This window comes from Epinephelus lanceolatus, chromosome 8 (assembly GCF_041903045.1).
Source record: "Epinephelus lanceolatus isolate andai-2023 chromosome 8, ASM4190304v1, whole genome shotgun sequence".
Taxonomy (NCBI): domain Eukaryota; kingdom Metazoa; phylum Chordata; class Actinopteri; order Perciformes; family Serranidae; genus Epinephelus; species Epinephelus lanceolatus.
In genome coordinates, this window is record NC_135741.1 from 34,005,491 (window position 1) to 34,022,321 (window position 16,831).

At 42.3% G+C, this 16,831-nt stretch overlaps 1 protein-coding gene across 2 annotated transcripts in view; it reads left to right on the top strand.

The window, feature by feature from the left end:
* The first annotated feature begins 1,935 nt into the window (after nt 1-1,935).
* klhdc8b (kelch domain containing 8B) overlaps nt 1,936-16,831 on the top strand; it is a 283,831-nt gene continuing 268,935 nt past the window's right edge. For both annotated transcript variants that reach the window (XM_078170215.1, XM_033628898.2), the window contains exon 1: nt 1,936-2,380. The gene's annotated coding sequence lies outside the window, so the exon portion shown is untranslated. The remainder of the gene's footprint in view (nt 2,381-16,831) is intronic.

The window sequence follows — 16,831 nt, forward strand, 5'->3', positions numbered from 1 at the left end:
CTAATTGTGATTGACGATAGTGGGGCTGCTGGCAATTGACTAAACATTTGATGATTTACTTAAAAAGCAGATGGCACAACAGTGACTGGAATGGGAACTGGAAGAAAGAACAGCTTTTTTGAGGAACTGTAGCATAGATGTATACGTTTTATAGATACATCTATTTCTGTAGTGTATTCTCATCTGCTCTTGTTAGATCCAGTTATGTTCTACTGAGCTCTGATCTATCAGTCATTGAAGCAATGTCATACACAAGGTCGTGCTGGTGTACTCAGTATCAACACAGCTGTGATTTGGTCGTAGATGAACATGTGTTTGCTTCCAGATTCATTACTCTCGACATTAAAAACAAGTCAGAGTTGTACGTGCACTGCCTTCACAACATCACTATTCCTTTGGAATAGTGCCTTGTATAGTGACATCATTGCCACCAGATTGCATTTGAGGCTGCAGTCTATTTTTACAACACTGACACTGTTCACATTGATGAATGTCCCTCTGGTCAACAATGGCTGTTGCCTTGATATCCTGCAATCTGATGGCATTGTTGGCAATCGTCATGTCCACCATAGCTGCCTCCTGCTCAGTTTAAGTTCTGATCCTGCCACCAGGGTACGCCAGTGTGTTGGGTCTGTGAAAGTAGTACAAAAGGTCACTGTAAATACACAATAATAAGAATTCTACTGAATGTGTTGAAAAGCAGTTATGATACTGTAGAAACTTAAGTATCGCTGTGCCCTCTTAGGGACCCACAACCTCTTATTTGTCCTTCCCCGTCCTCACTGAGTTTATTGGTGGCAGCCTCTTCCATCCATGCGTGGTAACAACTTCAATCTATGTATTGAACTTTATAGAACTGAGAACTAATTGATGAATTCTGCACAGTTCACACAGGTGCTGATGATATTCATTATTGAGAGAGCAGTTTCAATTGGATATGGAAATCACAAAACATTCCAGGGGGGCGCTGCCATCTTGGAAGCATCAGCTTCCATAGCTGCATTAGCTGTTATAGCTAATTCTGACAGATGACAGATAGACTAGTATGCGTCAAAGACAAATACCCATATGTAGAAAAGCTCTCAATGTCAGTTAATGATATTGATCCTTACAAATTAGGGGATATCAAAGTACCTTGGACAATATGCCACCCATTAACGGTACTGTCACTGATGGCCCCCTTGGTTAGCTGTTAGGGCCTACAGCCTACACCTGTCAGCTGTTTACGAACTTTTAATCTTTGGAGGCCCATGTCCAGTTTACAAATGGATGAGTAGTCCACTGTACCTTCAGATCTACAAGCCAGATGGCAACTGTGCAATTATCAGGACAAAGATGAGCTAGCACATGTGCTAACTGAATGCTAAACTGAACTGAAAATGTCGGTCAATCGTGTAAAGTTAGTTTAATTTTATAGGTATCTAGCAAAATGAAACACATTCTGTTTGACTTTGAACTACCCCCTTCATTTATTATTATTGTTAATAGTAATAGTAATAATAATAATGATAATGATAATAATAACGGTGATGATAATCATAATAAAATAATAATTTGAGTATAAATAATTTATAGACTAATTTTATTTATTTTTTAATGAACTTTTTTTCTGTCAGTATTGGTTAAACTACTGTCTGTGACTGTATCTCTATCATAATTTTCTTTTTATTGTGTGACATGTAAAGGGCTGTGTTTTCTAAGTGCTGTGAACTGCAATATAAATGCGTTATAACAGGATCTAGTAGGCCTACTATTAAAATTACTATGTTGGATTTGTGTGTGTGTGTGTGTGTGTGTGTGTGTGTGTGTGTGTGTGTGTGTTTGTTTGTGTGTGGTTTTAAATATGGTTCCCTCAATCCACATGAGGGCAGCAGCGCAGCTTTCGGAGCACCCTCACCTTTCCAGGCAGATTCCTTCCCTTCAGGTGAGTCTGGAGTTACCTGATACAGGCGGTGAGCGGTGGGAAGCTTGCAGCGTGTTCAAAACAGCACATCCCAAAGCAGCACTGGACGCTTTTACAGGTTGCTAGTTAAGGGGGTGATGAGTCGTGCGTTGTCACTTCAGGATGGTGGAGGGACAGCTGGCACTGTGAATGTTTGGGGATTGCATAAATGCGCACTGGTGAGTGAGGGGAGGAGACGAGAGGAGAGGGACGGGAAGAGGAGGCAGGAGGGGGAGACATGTTGAGTCAGTGGAAGGAGGACGATGGTAACTGATGGTCTCGTTGGATTCTGTCACTGAACAGGAGCACGACAGGAGCGCGACTCCCACCGCTGTCCTCCGCTGCTAACATGCCGTGTCCAAACATTTACGCGGAGCTGATCCGGCGAGCTGCGACGCACCGCTGACTGCGCCTGCCGTCCACCCACCGGACTGAAAGGTAAGAGCTGCTGCCTGTCACCAAACTTTCCAGCTCTCTGCGTCTTATTTCACACGGCCAAATGACCCACAGGTGCTCCTGCGGACTTTTAGATGCTGGTTTTCTGCCAGGAAGACTTTAGATTGGGAAGGTCGATGCAATACGCAGGGTGCTTCACCTCCGCGCACATGTGCTCTGTTGTTGGCAGAGATGCTGCCGTTGTTGTTGGGCGTTGCGGAGCTACTAATGGACATGAAATCCTCATGAGCAGGTGTGGATACTTATTTTGCCCAAGTTTAATGACACTGTTCCAGGGGTTAAATGATGGAAGAGGATCAAGTACAGTATCACCAGAAATCACTCTGGACGCCATATCCAAAATAATCCCTTCAGTGGGTTGTGTTTCAGGACCGCGCATCTCAATCATCAGTTGTTGTGCAGTCGACATGAGGAGCTTTTACAAGTTTGGATGGCAGATGATATCAGCTGCAGGGACTTTGCCACTGCGTGGGGTTTAGTGAAGTGATGCTCCCATGTAGTGTCATTTGCGTTGCGTGATTTTTGGTGCAGATTCAGGGATTTTATGAAAAAGGTTGCAGGGCAACTCCATCCAGCTGTTTAGTGAGATGTGCCTTTTCTAGACAAGCCGGTGCCATCTGCTGTGTTGCCCAGCATCTGGCTGCAGCTGTGCTTCACAGGCAGATTTACTCTGTTCTTGGAGCAACTTTCTGCTCTCTTTTTACTGAGTCTTCACGTAGAGAGAGCCCTGCTCCTCTGTGCCCCCCCTCTTCCTGTGAATGATGCTTATTTCTCTCTCTTCCCCACCCTCCCTCCATCCTCACTTTCTTTTCAGAGCAGCATCCTACAGTTTAAAGCACCCGCTGCTCTAGCTGCTGTCAGGTCTGCTAAAGAGGTGGTTAGTTCCTCTAACACATTCCAACTTGTTCACTCCACCACTCCTCCCTCCCCTCTCTGTGTTGGTGCTACTTTTCCCATCCAACCTGCAATGATTGCTCCTAACTTGGTGTGAGTCAATTTGCATAATGAGGATTACAGCTGACATGCAGCGTCTGGGCCTGTCTTGCTGGATCCAGCAGCGAAGCATAGTGCTGTGGCAGATCTCATTGTGCCAGCAAAATGCCACCCTCAATCAGGACTCACCAGGAAGGCTGCTCTGACACACCGGGCTCTGCCACTTTGCCATCAGTGCAGGGACAATGACAAATGGACTGCCTGAGTATAGAATTATTCATGTATGAAATTAGCCATTGATGTTGTAGTTGGCAGAACTGCTTGTTAGATATCAATGAATTAAAATGCATGACTTTTTTCTTTTCAAATGATATACTGTAAGTATAATTGAATCACTTTATCCATAGTTTTAATTAGCATCAGTTCTGTCTGGAGGAGGACATACATTTCTCTTTGTTAGTGTTTGTTGATCTTGCTTTGCTTTGCTGCATTAACAATTGAGCTGCTACTTAACAGTTAAATTTATTCTAAAGATCAAACCACAGGTCAGAGCCCACAAGAGGACACATGGTCCTGAAGCTAGTCGGCCTCCGCATGACAAAAGCAGAAATGTATTTTTGATGAGACCGTTTCCCAGGCCAAATGACTACATTTCATATCTGTTGTGCCCATTTTGCCTCTTTTCTTATTTTATTTTCCATCATTTTCTGGTCACTCCGTGGTGCTATAGTGACAGCAGTGTGGCTCTTATCCTTAAATGACCTGTTATTTGTTACTTGTGATGTCTGTGATCAAGGAATTGAAGCTTGTCCTCCTGTTGAACTCACTGCAATTTGTGCTGAGAACAGCTGATGGTAGCCTGGGGCGTCATTCTCAACCATGCGTGTGCACAGCCTTGTGCCTAAACTATGCTACACTTATTTCTACACACAGAGTGTGATTAATCCATTTCTTCTTGTGCTTAAAAATGTGTGAACTTTTAGAACTTCCCCTGACTGGTGCACCAACAAACCCTTTGTGAAAAACAAATATAATTGCGGGTAAACCAATTCCTTAATTACAGATAAAACAGCTGTATTAACAACCATGTAGGTATAACTAATAGATTGCCAGCTATTGGTCTTGAAGACGTGTCTGTTTTTAGTTGGAATACAAGGTCATCATTTCTCTCACTCTGAGATGATGTCATTCATATCTCTTTCATCTTGTTTCTGTGGTACTGTACATACATTATATAAAATAATGTAGCCACTGTGACTTCACCCAGTGGTTTGTGGACTCCCATTTTGAAGCCTTGTGTTTAGTCTTTCAGCCTGATCTCATCCCTACTTGTCATATTCTGACACTTTTTTTGTTGTATCTTGATGCAGGGGGCCAATGGTTAAGTTTGGGCAACGAAACTACTTTGTTGTTAGGGTCAGGAAAAAATTTTGGTTGATGTTATGTCAGTCGACATACGAGACTAATGACTCATGACTACTGACTCACATGACTTATGATGGATGCAACAAAATAACTCAACATTGACTTTCAGTTTTACACAAACACCAGTCTCGTGGGTCATAGGCCTGTGACTGTTGGACCCATCCGCCTCTCCTGCCACCCGCCCCAAGCAGACTATCACAGGCATTTATATCTGTTGCTCTGAATGTCTAATAATGACGCAGTTTGACAGGTTTACATTGGAGATGAGTGTGTCTCATTACTAAGGGGTGGGTTGTGTGTCCATATTTGACCCAGAGGGCCACTGCCATTGTGTTTTTGACGCCCTGGGAGTGACACCAGGCTGGCCATTTTGGTTGGTTTGGTTTGGTCTCTGACCTGGATTTTTGGTATCTATCAGTATCTATGCTAGATATTGGGAGTGAGGGCTGGATCTGAATCGTGAACTGCAGTGATGCCTTGCAGCCAGCCTGTCACTCAAAGTGGCCAACACTTAATTATGTATAACGGTAAGCCTTAATGAAATTTAAATGGTTGAGTTATATAAAAATTCACCCTGATAAGGTTGTCACAAACTGGTTAATTATCTATAGAAACCAAAACTGTTTTTGTACAAGGCTATAAACATGTTTTGTTGGGCCTTTTAAAAAGGGGGTCTATAGGGATTGACAGGCTTTTGGAGCCAGCCTCAAGTGGCCACTCAAAGAACTGTGGTTTTTGACACTTCCTTTGAAGTTTGCCGCTTGATACTCAATCTGCCTTCATAACGAACTAATACGTATTGGTACCACTGATTTGAATTGATTTAGCTAAGCCATGTATATTTTCTGTGTGCTGAAAATGATAAAAAAGTTCAGCAATTCAAAACCAAATTTGTAATCTATGAATTACACTGAAATAGTACTGTGTCCAACTTTGCGTATTGCAATTTATTATTTGATCATCACACAAAATGTGTCATTTTTTTTTATCCTGTCCCCATTTTGTATCTTCATTTATCATTGTCCACAGCTAATCTCACATATTACTGGACCAATCAGCCTAATATTTTGTGTGCACATGTATGACTGTATGCTCAAGGACCTCTTGTGGTTGATGTGAATCAAAGCTGTTGAAAATCCTGTTTTATTGACTGCTTTAGACTGTCACTGACTACTGACTTTCACGCCTCTTAACCTGCCGCTAGGGGCTGCAAGTCATTATCAAAATTATGCAGCAAAGGCATAGAGGGAAAATATTTTCAGAGATAAACTCAGCCAAAATCATAAGCTTTACAGAATTTTTGCAGGATGCATTTTAACCTTTGTTGTGGATCAAAAACTGACATCCACAGAAAAGTTTGGTCTCCTTTTGAACCAGAGCATCTGCAGATTAATTCCATATCCGATATATTATGAACCACTAAAGTTAGGCACAATAAGAGATGCAATGATCTTCACAGCCATTTTGACTGTAAGGAAGCTGGGAGCAAAAGATAGTTTTTCCTAGGGTGACAAAGGCATGACCCACCCTACACTCTCTCTGATTTGCTTGTTGCCTTCATTGGTTAGGTTGGTTAGGTTTAGTCAAGGGGAGTGAGATTTGATAGGGTTGGGGTAAGAATGTGTGGGCAGACTAATCCAAGGCAGTGTGAGTCATGCCTTCGCCATCCTTGGAAGAAAAAGGAATCACAAGCCGGAAGGGACAGTTCCACTGGGCACAGCTGCACCGTGTGCTTTGTCTAGAGCTGCCACGGTCAACTCTGGTGGCTGCAGCCAGAACATGGTTGCTTGGCAGAGATCTGCACCGTGTGCACTTTTCTAGTTTATCTTTTAGCCATTTGTATTTGTGTTAAATAACACTTGAGTCTATCTGAATTTCATTTAGTACTGTAGTGGTTTAGGGTTCGCAGCAATGACACATTAATATCGTGAGTGCTTGAAATTATACAGTCTTTTGGTGGAGTAGCAACAAGATTAGCAACATTTCAACAATTCCACATTTTATGCGCAGTAGGGAGAAGCTGAACAGTTGTACGTACCACATTACACATAGTGTAACCACATTTGCTTGTTACAAATAAGACTTATGTCCATAAGTCCATTGCCTTAGTGCATGCTGGGAAGCCGCTACATCTGCTTTTGGGATGCTACAGTCTCTAAACTTCTGTCTTTATTGTTCTCGATTGCCAATTTTGTCTACAACAAATAACTCCCTACTAGGACTGTCAGAGAGATGTCATTGACCATATATGGCATGTACATGCACAAGCAGATGGATGTAGAGTGGATGAGATTTGTTCATTGTGTTTAAGTGTGAGTATGCATGTCTCATAAATACACATTTTCATTCACACAGTTTCTGTTGCAGACATTTAGAACTTGTTCTTGCTTTAATAAATGAGGCCCCTGAATTCTGCAAGACAAGAGTGTGTGTGTGAGTACAGTACTGCATTTCTTTCGATGCGATTAAGGTGGTTTGTGTGGGACAGATATGGCCGCTGCCACACACACACACACACCAGCCAGCTACAGACATTAACCCGGGCAGATGAGTGTGGAACTGAGCCAATATTCCCATCAGAGGATTAAGTGGGATGCTTAAAGTGGACAGTTTGGACATCCAGCCTGCCAGCACAGGGGACATTTAGGCGTGGATGAGATGTCGCAGGGAGGGAGGGAGTTAGAGAGAAATGGAGAGAGGAATAAAACGGGCGGTGCATGTAGAGAAAGTAACAATTAAGCAGCTCAAGCAGGCAGAAAATCGAGTCAGTGCCATAAAAGAAAGAGTTCAACATTCTGCGAAATATTCACTTTTTTTTAGTGTTAGAGGTTCAGTACCACTCTAATGTCCATCCATCCATCCATTTTCATTCGCTCATCCGGGGCCGGGTCATGGGGGCAGCTGGCCAAGCGAAACACCCTAGGCGTCCCGCTCCCCAGCAACACTTTCCAGCTCCTCCTGGGGGATCTAGAGGCGTTCCCAGGCCAAATGAGATATGAACTGTAATCCCTCCAGCATGTTCTGGGTCTGCCCTGGTGTCTGAACACTAAATATGAAGCTACCACCAGTATTCAGTTAGCGTAGCTTAGCATAAAGACAGCAGGCAGGTGGAAACAGCAAGCCTAGCTCTTCCTAAAGGAAACAAAATTCGCCTGCCATCACCTCTAAAGCTCACCAATCCACATGTTAATAATCTAACTAATCAACGGTTTCTCCTGCTTTCCCCTGCTGCAGGCTATAGGTCATATTTAGCATAAAGACATGAGAGTGGTATCAGCCTTTTAATCTAACTCTTGGCAAGAAAGCAAAGAATGTTACTTCTCGAAATGTCAACCTTTTTTCTTTCGTTGTCATATTTTCGATTAATATGAGATAAAGTGAGAAGAGGAGAAAAAAAGAATCAGTGATAAAGTAGAAAGAGTGATCACCTCATTTCTCCACTGTATGAGCCTGTGTCTCTTCAAGGCTGGTCCATGTGTCAGCAGGTCGGCATCGTGTTAATTAAAACAGCTTGTCGTATGTGCAGTTTGGATTCTCTTAAGTGCACCTTGTAGCTCACGCTAACAGGTTTGCATGTTTTGTGTGTGGGTGGGTGTGTGTCTGTGTGACAGCAGCTGCCCTATTGTTTAATTACATTTTATTGTTTACATGATTCCTCTCATTAGGCCCATTGACCTGGTGCGACTGAGGCGGGGGTGGTGGGATCATGATTGTAGAGACGGCAGAGGACATTGCAGTTTTGGGAAGCATGTTGGCGTGTACTTGTTTTATGTCCCATTCATATACTGGGAACAAAGGTAAATAAAACCAATGCTTTGTTTCCAGCTGTGACAGCAGCAGTGTGTTTGGGGTAACAAGCATGAGTGCACATGGGCAAATTTAGGATCATGGCCTCAATCCCAGCTCAATGCAACACATTTAGCTGGGGTGGGCAGTATGGACAAAAGTTTTAAGTTTAACAATAGCTTAGACCAACTGGTTTATTAAAAAAAAGTCTTTGTAAAGACATGCTCAAATGTCTGAACAATTTAACATTTGAATCATGTTTTAGACAAAACTGGATTAACATAAACACACAAGTCAAATGAACTGAGGTTTTCCGTAACTGACTTAGAAAAATAGACCTTTTTTCACGTCAGACATTTTGACATGTCACGGTAGAAAAGCACAGGAGTGCATAATAACCTTAATGAGAGCTGAATTCTGTTTATCTCAGATGGTTTCAGGGCCTTGAATTGTGCATGCTGGCTCACCGTCACGGTTTATTGTGACGCTTAAATTGAATGATTGTTAAGGTTATTAGTTACATCTGTGCCTTCTCTGCTGAGACATGTCTAAATGTCTGCTGTGAAAAAAAGGGCTCTTCTATTAAATCAGGTTCTGGGTAAATGGCTGTGTGGCACTGCAGTGCTATGCACCCCTCTCTACCACAGTCTCACGCACACACACACACACACACACACACACATACAACCTCAGAGCATGTTGAAGTTGCACTGCATGCCAGAATACTTCACTATTTAACATCGCACTAGTATAATATTGTTGGACTCAAAAGGGACTTCAGAACCTTTTTTTATTTCACACGTTCTTCTTTTTCCTTGTCAAAACCTGGTGCCTACAATACCCACGGTGCAACCCGACTGCCTACTGTTCGGTCAGACATTCGGGTGTGTTATAATAGTAGACAGTAGTCTCAAGCAGAGATAGGGTGGCAGTAACTCAGTCCATAAGGACTTGGGTTGGGAACCGGGGTGTCGCCTGTTTGAGTCCCTGTCAGGACCAAATATGGAGCGTGGACTGGTAGCTGGACACCTCCTTTTCGAGGTGCCCTTGAGCAAGGCACCAAGCCCCCCCCATCCATGGGCAGCCCCCTCACTCTGACGTCTCTCCACTTAGTGCATGTATAGGTCCTCTTTGTGCATGCGTGTATTTTGAAACTGTGTGTAATTGATAATGGAGTGAAAAAATTGAATTTTCCCTCAGGGGGATTAATAAAGTATATGAAACCAAAAAATAAGGAGCGGGCTACAGAGGTCCAGAGCTTCTAATTCAGCCCAATCAACATATCTGCTATTTTGTAGCAGATATGTCGAGACCTTACTTGCCAACAACTCTGTGGCGAACGTGTGGTTAGATTTAGGCTCAAAAAACACGGTTTTTGGTTAGGAAAAGATCAAGTTTTGATGTAAAATACCCGGTTTTGGGGTCACTATACAAGCTAGAAACACAGCAGTATCCTCGTTAAAAAAAAAAAAGCTGCTTTTCGTGGCACTATGCCAACAGGAAACGAGGTGATGTCCCAGAAAAAATGTCTTTTGTGGCACAAGCCCTTCAGAAAACGCAGTGATGTTTTGGTAGAAAATAACCACATTTTGAGGTACCACCCTGAAGCACGACAAAGCACTTTGCACCAAAGATTATTTTTCGAAGAAAATAACTGTGAGGCTGAAACGAGTTACATTATTACAGATCCATTAATGCTGGAGGCAATTTAGAGCAAGGGGGAAGGTTTGATTAAATAATTACTGTAATGGCCTAAAGTATTAGTTCAATACTGACACAATTCAGCTCCGCAGAGACATAGCTACTTGATTATTTGTGATGATTGCTTCCACATTTAGATTGGCAAGAAGCATAGACTCAGACTGGAGGGAAACAAGTCACTGTGTGATTGCTTTGTGTGACTGCTGCCACATGGAGTCATGAGTATTATTTTCAAGTTTGCCAGAAGCACGGAGACACATCAGCTCATGGAAACTGATTGCCCTTTTATTGCTTCATGTGATTGCTGCCACCAGAAACACTGGCTTTGATACATGCTCTTGCTGGGGAGGTGTGTGAAAAGTTGCCACAAAGGCTGAAGCCTTCCATCACGGAGAAAGCTTAGTGTTAACAATAGTGAAAAATGCGCTTACACTTTCCTGGGGCTCAAGGCTTCATTCAGAAAGCCCAAAGGACTTTTCCCATTTGACCTGTCACATCTGTCCATATAGAGAACATGCTGTCTTTTAGTGTAATGGCTGTAATGACGATGACATACAGTATTCACTGCAGATTGATTGATACTCTGCTGAAACATGTGAGGATAAAATCTCTTTGGCATTCAGCCCCAGAGCCATTCTGTATGCAGCAAGCAAAGTTCTGGTTTCATCTGTTGCGTTAACACTTACGCAGGGTCTGTGTTTCCTTGGCCTCCATCTCTCTTCTTCATTTTATGTCCTTATCCTCCTTGACACTTCATTACTGGCCCCTGCAGTCCTGTTCTCTCCCAATCGTTTTCATCCATGTTGGGGCTGATCAGCCGGACCACCAGGACCCTGCAGGTCTGATATGGAGGGCCAGAAAGACAAGGAGGCAGAGAAAGAGAGCCATGGTACAACAGCTGGTGCTTGATGGCTCTGCAGCAGCCTTTAGGCATTGATTGCATGACTGCTTTTATGAACACATCTGTGCCATTTTTGTCACTTGTTTGCAATGGTTTGTTGGTCACAGCAGGTGTTTGTCTTCTATAAACAATACACCCATGTTTTGAGGTCATGTCTCAAGGTCAACTGTTCCATGTGCTACATTAGCGCCAGACAGACAAATTTCACACACTTCCTGAAAAGCAAACTTTGGCTCCATTATCCATTTCAGAAGGGGCTCCTCATCCTCTTCTTATTTTTATCTATAACTCAGTTATTCATCACTTTGGTCCAGACTTAAATATGTCAACTGCTGGATCAATTGCCATGACATTTTGTGCAGACATTCATGTTTGCCCCAGGATTAAAGTTTGTATTGACATAATGTTTCCCAGAAGGTGAATGTCTCCTCGGGATGAACATCCTGACGTTTCCAGGAAGGAAGACTAATGAGATTTTCATCAGCCTCAGCTACTTTCTGTCTAGTGCTAATTAGCAACTGTTAGGATGCTTACATGCTAAACTAAGGCTCTGTTTATACGACAAAGATTTCAACTGAAAACAGTAAACTTTAGTTGCGTTTTGGCCAATCGTTTACACGACAGCGGCGTTTCGGGTGCCTGAAAACGCAACGATTTGAAAACGGGTTCCAGATTGCAACTTTTTGGAAACGGCAGCGTCTCCGTTGTCATGTAAACTTGCAATATGCAGTTCCTCTGAAAACGGAAACTTTTCGCACATGCGCATTACGGTTCCATTCACTAGGCATGCCGACCATCACAACAACAATGCCGAGCTCTGTTTGTGCTGCTCACCCTGTTGATTTGAAGTGAAGTGTAGATCTGTTACTGTAGCAACTCCACCTCATCGTTCATCCAGACAAAGTTATCTGTGCAATCTTTCGCCATTGTGTCTTCTTTGTTTTGGTTTGTAATCACCGCGTTGTAGAGGAAGGCGCTTCAGCGCAGGCGTGTGGTGTTGCTTTGCAAATTTACACTGCCACCTATTTGCCTTGCGTTTCCAGTAGATTTTGCGGCTCCATGTGAACGGGGATCGTTTCAATAACGTCGTCATATAAACACAGAAGTTTTTTAAAGCGCAAAGGACAGACTTTTCTGTTACTAGAGAAACCGTTGTCGTCTAAACAGGGCCTAAGACTGGGTGTCCACATAGTGGGTTTTTTTTTTCTGAGCACAAGTGTCTTTTTCAGTTGTTGCTATTAAGGAGAACGCATATTGGGGTGCATGTGGCTGCTTAGAGAAAAGGTGCTGCACCCACCTTCTTTTACAGAGTGCTCAGACTCTTTTGTGTGGCTGCTCCGAGCACTTCTAGTTGAAAATCTCTGAACCTTTCAGAGAAGGTCTGGTGTCGTCACTGTTGCTCCTTTACTGTTTATCCTGAGCTGAATGTTGGTCAGAAACGGTCACAACAAAGACAGAAAAGCATATTTGTGGGAGCAGATCATGCGGACATCAGGGGTGTGAATCACAAGTTTCTTCATGATGCAAAATTATATTGATTCTTTTGATGACAGTAGGATATTTGCTGATATTACAAAGGTCGCCACGATACAATTTGCTTTATTTCAGGGGCCTGTGATCTGTATGAGACAATATCAGTAGATATACTCATTGTTTTTTTCCTTGGCTGCTTACCATTGTCTACCAAGTGAGTGCTTGATCAGAAATGGTGACACACACGTGCCATGGGAATTTCTGGTGACTGTTGTGCTTTTATCACTATAGTGCTGTAAGCTTGTTAACTGTGTAGTTAACTTCTGTCAAGGTATTGTTACGTTAGTTAACGTTAATGTCAAGGTATTGTTGTCATAGAAACAAACCCACATGCAGCACTAAATAAAAAGAGCACTTTTTAATGCTCTAACATGGTAAAAATAGCAAATATACTATTGTTCATTAAATAAACTAATTGATACTATTTTTTTTTTCTAAAAACTTTGATAGAAACTGAAACTTTGAAACCAGTGTGTCAAGGGTGGACTTTCTCAGCAAAGGCTGGGCAATTACATTCTTAAAACTAGACAGGAAAGTATTAATGGAAAGAGGACAGGTAATAATGGAAATAATATTAGGTGCAGTAATGTGGAAATCTAGATTTTAAAAACCAAGTGGGTATGAAATTTAGAAAGGAAGAGAATTTTATGGGGGATATTTTTTCTAGGGTTGACGGACCGATTGGTTCAAAGTGAGTGAAAAAGGGAACTCGCTCAGGAGAGGTGTAGATTTCACATGATGGGGGAGAAGTTTATTGCCCGATCTCCTTTGTTTTATGGATAAAGTGATTAAGGGACCCTGCACATTTTACTTGGGTGACTTCAATAAACTGGGTAAGAGGGGGGCTGATCATTAAGTCAGTGGTCTGAAGTAAAACTTTGGGATTGTGGCTATGAGAGGCAATCAGGTGGGAAAAATATGCATTCCTTGTCTGTTTTACACCAGATCGAAAGGTATTCATTAGACTTCTGAGGGTACATAAGGAGTCATTAAGTTTTTAACCTTTTTTCCAAATTATTTCTGCCTTCCTGCACTTTACTGTTCAGTACTTTACTGTCTCTAATGTGATCATTTAGCCAGAGAGAGGGTTTGAGTTGTAATGCCTTTAAAAGGTGCCGTTTCATCTAAAATTCTACGACATATACTATTAAAACCAGAAACTAGGTCCTCAACGGATGGTTGGGGAGGAATTGAGGGATTCAAACAAGCCTCCTGAGAAGTCTGGCAGAGCTGAGTGTTAAGTTAAGAGGATGTATGCAAATAGGGGAAGGTGAAAGTGAGGTTAGGAAGATTGCAGCTTTACGCTCTATAGTGGGGAAGACTAGGTATTCCAAAGAGCTTGGTGGTATACCTGATTCAATGACCTTATCAGTAGTGTGACAACCTGGACAAAGGTTAAAGCTCCAACCAAAACATAAAATCAGAGGCGAGAATAAACAAAAGGGGCAGACATGAACATTAAAACACATCATATCTCGGCACTAGTCTTGTTACAGTACGGTACAGTACAGTACAAAAAATAACGATAATCGATACCAGTTTCAATACTACAGGGAAAAAATTGACATTGAGGGAATAAAAGATATACATATTTTTTTTTAATTAAAAGATAAATATAAGAAGGCTATAACATGATACTGGTTACTTTTCTTGGTAAGTAGCAGAGAACAGCAGAATGACTGGAGTAAACATTAACAATATGAGAAAGACACAGAGTGCAGTTGGTACAGGTGTATCAATACGAAAAATACAAAGAAAACCTACATTCAGAATCGATGAATCAACACTATTAAGTACAATAAGAGGTAAAAGTTCATAAAGTTCTCGAATAAAATCAGGATCAAGTTAGAAGGTTTGTGAATCAAAGCACATAAAACAGGGATCTTGCTGTGAATCTAGCATTTAAAAACAGAAGAAATTCGGCAATGTGTGTAGTTACTGGTACCGACAGAGAGGATGAAAAACCTGGTTCTCTTTAACAGTATTAGATTGTTGGGATTGCTTTTGGATTGCTTGTGTTTCTGAGTTTTACTGTGACGGGAAGCCCAGACAGACCGAGGAGCAAGACTCCTTCTGCTAAAAGAATGCACAGAAATGTGATGCATTGGGAGCCGAGGGAATCCACCTGCTGTGGGGGTCCTGCTGAGGTTCACACCATTCAGAGGTGAAGATTAAGACTTGCTTAATATTGTCCGAAACAAGTGGAATGATTTATGAAACTAAAACTTTTTGCAGCACAAAACTTTTGCAGCCATTGGTGCAAACTGAAGAGGTGGCTGGAGCGTTCGGACCGCTTCCTCAATGTGGGAATAAGACCAGACAGAAAGCATGTACTAATGATTCCTGGTGAAGCTTGAATGATGTTTGGACATGATGTCATTTGCTCAATTTGTAAAAAAAAAAAAAAACCCAAAGAGTTGAAATGACAATTTGCTTGCAGGGGTTATATGCTGGACTATTGCCATTCAACCAGCTGAGACACCAGGAAATTACTGCTCCCAGCCAAGAAATAGTGCGGCGCATAAGCCCCAATAAAACAATGTGCAGGTAAACAGAGCCCAGCTAGCTGTTTCCCCCTTTGTCTTGCTCTGTGCTAAGCTAACCTGACTGCTGGCTCCTGCTTCATATGTAGTGAACAGACATCAGAGTGGAATCCATCATCTCATCCTCTCATCTTGGCAAAAAAGCAAGTATGCGTAGGAGGGCTCGCACTCTCCATACAGAGGATAAAGAGGACACTCTCAAATTAGAGCCTTTGAAATAGCTCTCTTTCACAAGATGTTAGACAGATCAGGAAGTTTGACAGCAAGCAAGTGCTCTCTGCAGCTGCTGTCTGTTTTCAGCCAAAAATCATGTGTGAGGGAAGAACCTCCATTCTGTATCACCACTGTACAACTGGGGGCAGTGCCTGAAATGGGCCGGTACTGAGTACCAGCACTTCTGATTTTTGTCCATATGAGTACCCTTACTTTAATTGCGTACCACCTCCTGCTGAGTCTAGGTAAGTACGTGGCTTGTACAAAGGGCAGCTGTGGCTCAAGAGGTAGAGCGGGTCTTCCACTAATCAGAAGATTGGCAGTTCGACCTCCAGCTCCTCCAGTTTGCTTGTCAAAGTATACTTGGGCAAAATATTGAACCCCAAATTTGCTCCAGCAACGAGGGTTCCTCTCTTCTCTGCTGCTGTAACTGCACTGTTAGTTGCTACCTGCAGTGCAAATGATTCAGAGGCTGTCAGATTAGTTGCCACACCAACACTGAGCCTTCCCCATCAGTCTTCAGCTACTGTGGCGCCAGTGCCATTTCACACCATGGGCACAGTGCACCTGACTGCTGGGCGAGGGACCAAGTTGACTATTTTGGCAAGGAAAGTAATTGGTTTATTTTGGATGATTAGAAATAGGGGTGTTGAATCATTTGGTACAAGGCTTTGGTTCGATATCTTGAACTATCTTATTACATTTTAAAAATGAATTATACAGCTTTACTGATTTTAATATAATATTCTCAGTGCCAATGTGCTCAACAAGGCGGCCCATACGACAGAACAGGTAACATACTGTCTGCCCCTGCCACTCCCACACCAAATGAATGCCGCACCCTGGACGACAGATTCTGGTTAGCAGCTAACTCAGCAGCACACACAATCTACGGTTGCACACCCCAACCAGGGAACAAGAGCTGCTGAGTGGCAATAGCCTCTTGTTCAGTAGCTAACATCAACACAAAGCAAACATCCACAGCAATGAACAGTTACTGCTGGCAGGTCAGGTGGCTGATTAGTGATGGCTGTTTAGCTTGTGTTTATATGACTGTGGCATTTAACAGAGATGTTTATTCATGTATTTATTAGACTGAAAGAGCTCAGAGAGCTCTTAGTATGTAGCGAACTCACCGCTCACACAATGGGAGAAACAACAGTGATACTATGTGCTAGAGTTTGCTTTACCCAAATTATGTTAGTTTTTATTCATTTTGAAATAAAAAAAGGGAATTTCTCTGGCATTTCAGAAACACAATTGTTTCTCTTTGTTTGTATTTGTTAATACCGACAATACTACAGTTTATTTTTTGTGGAGGGCTGTTTTTGTTTTACATGCTGTTAAGAAGACACCCTGGAAGAGGGGTCACTCAGGTATATCTCCATTATTGTTCAA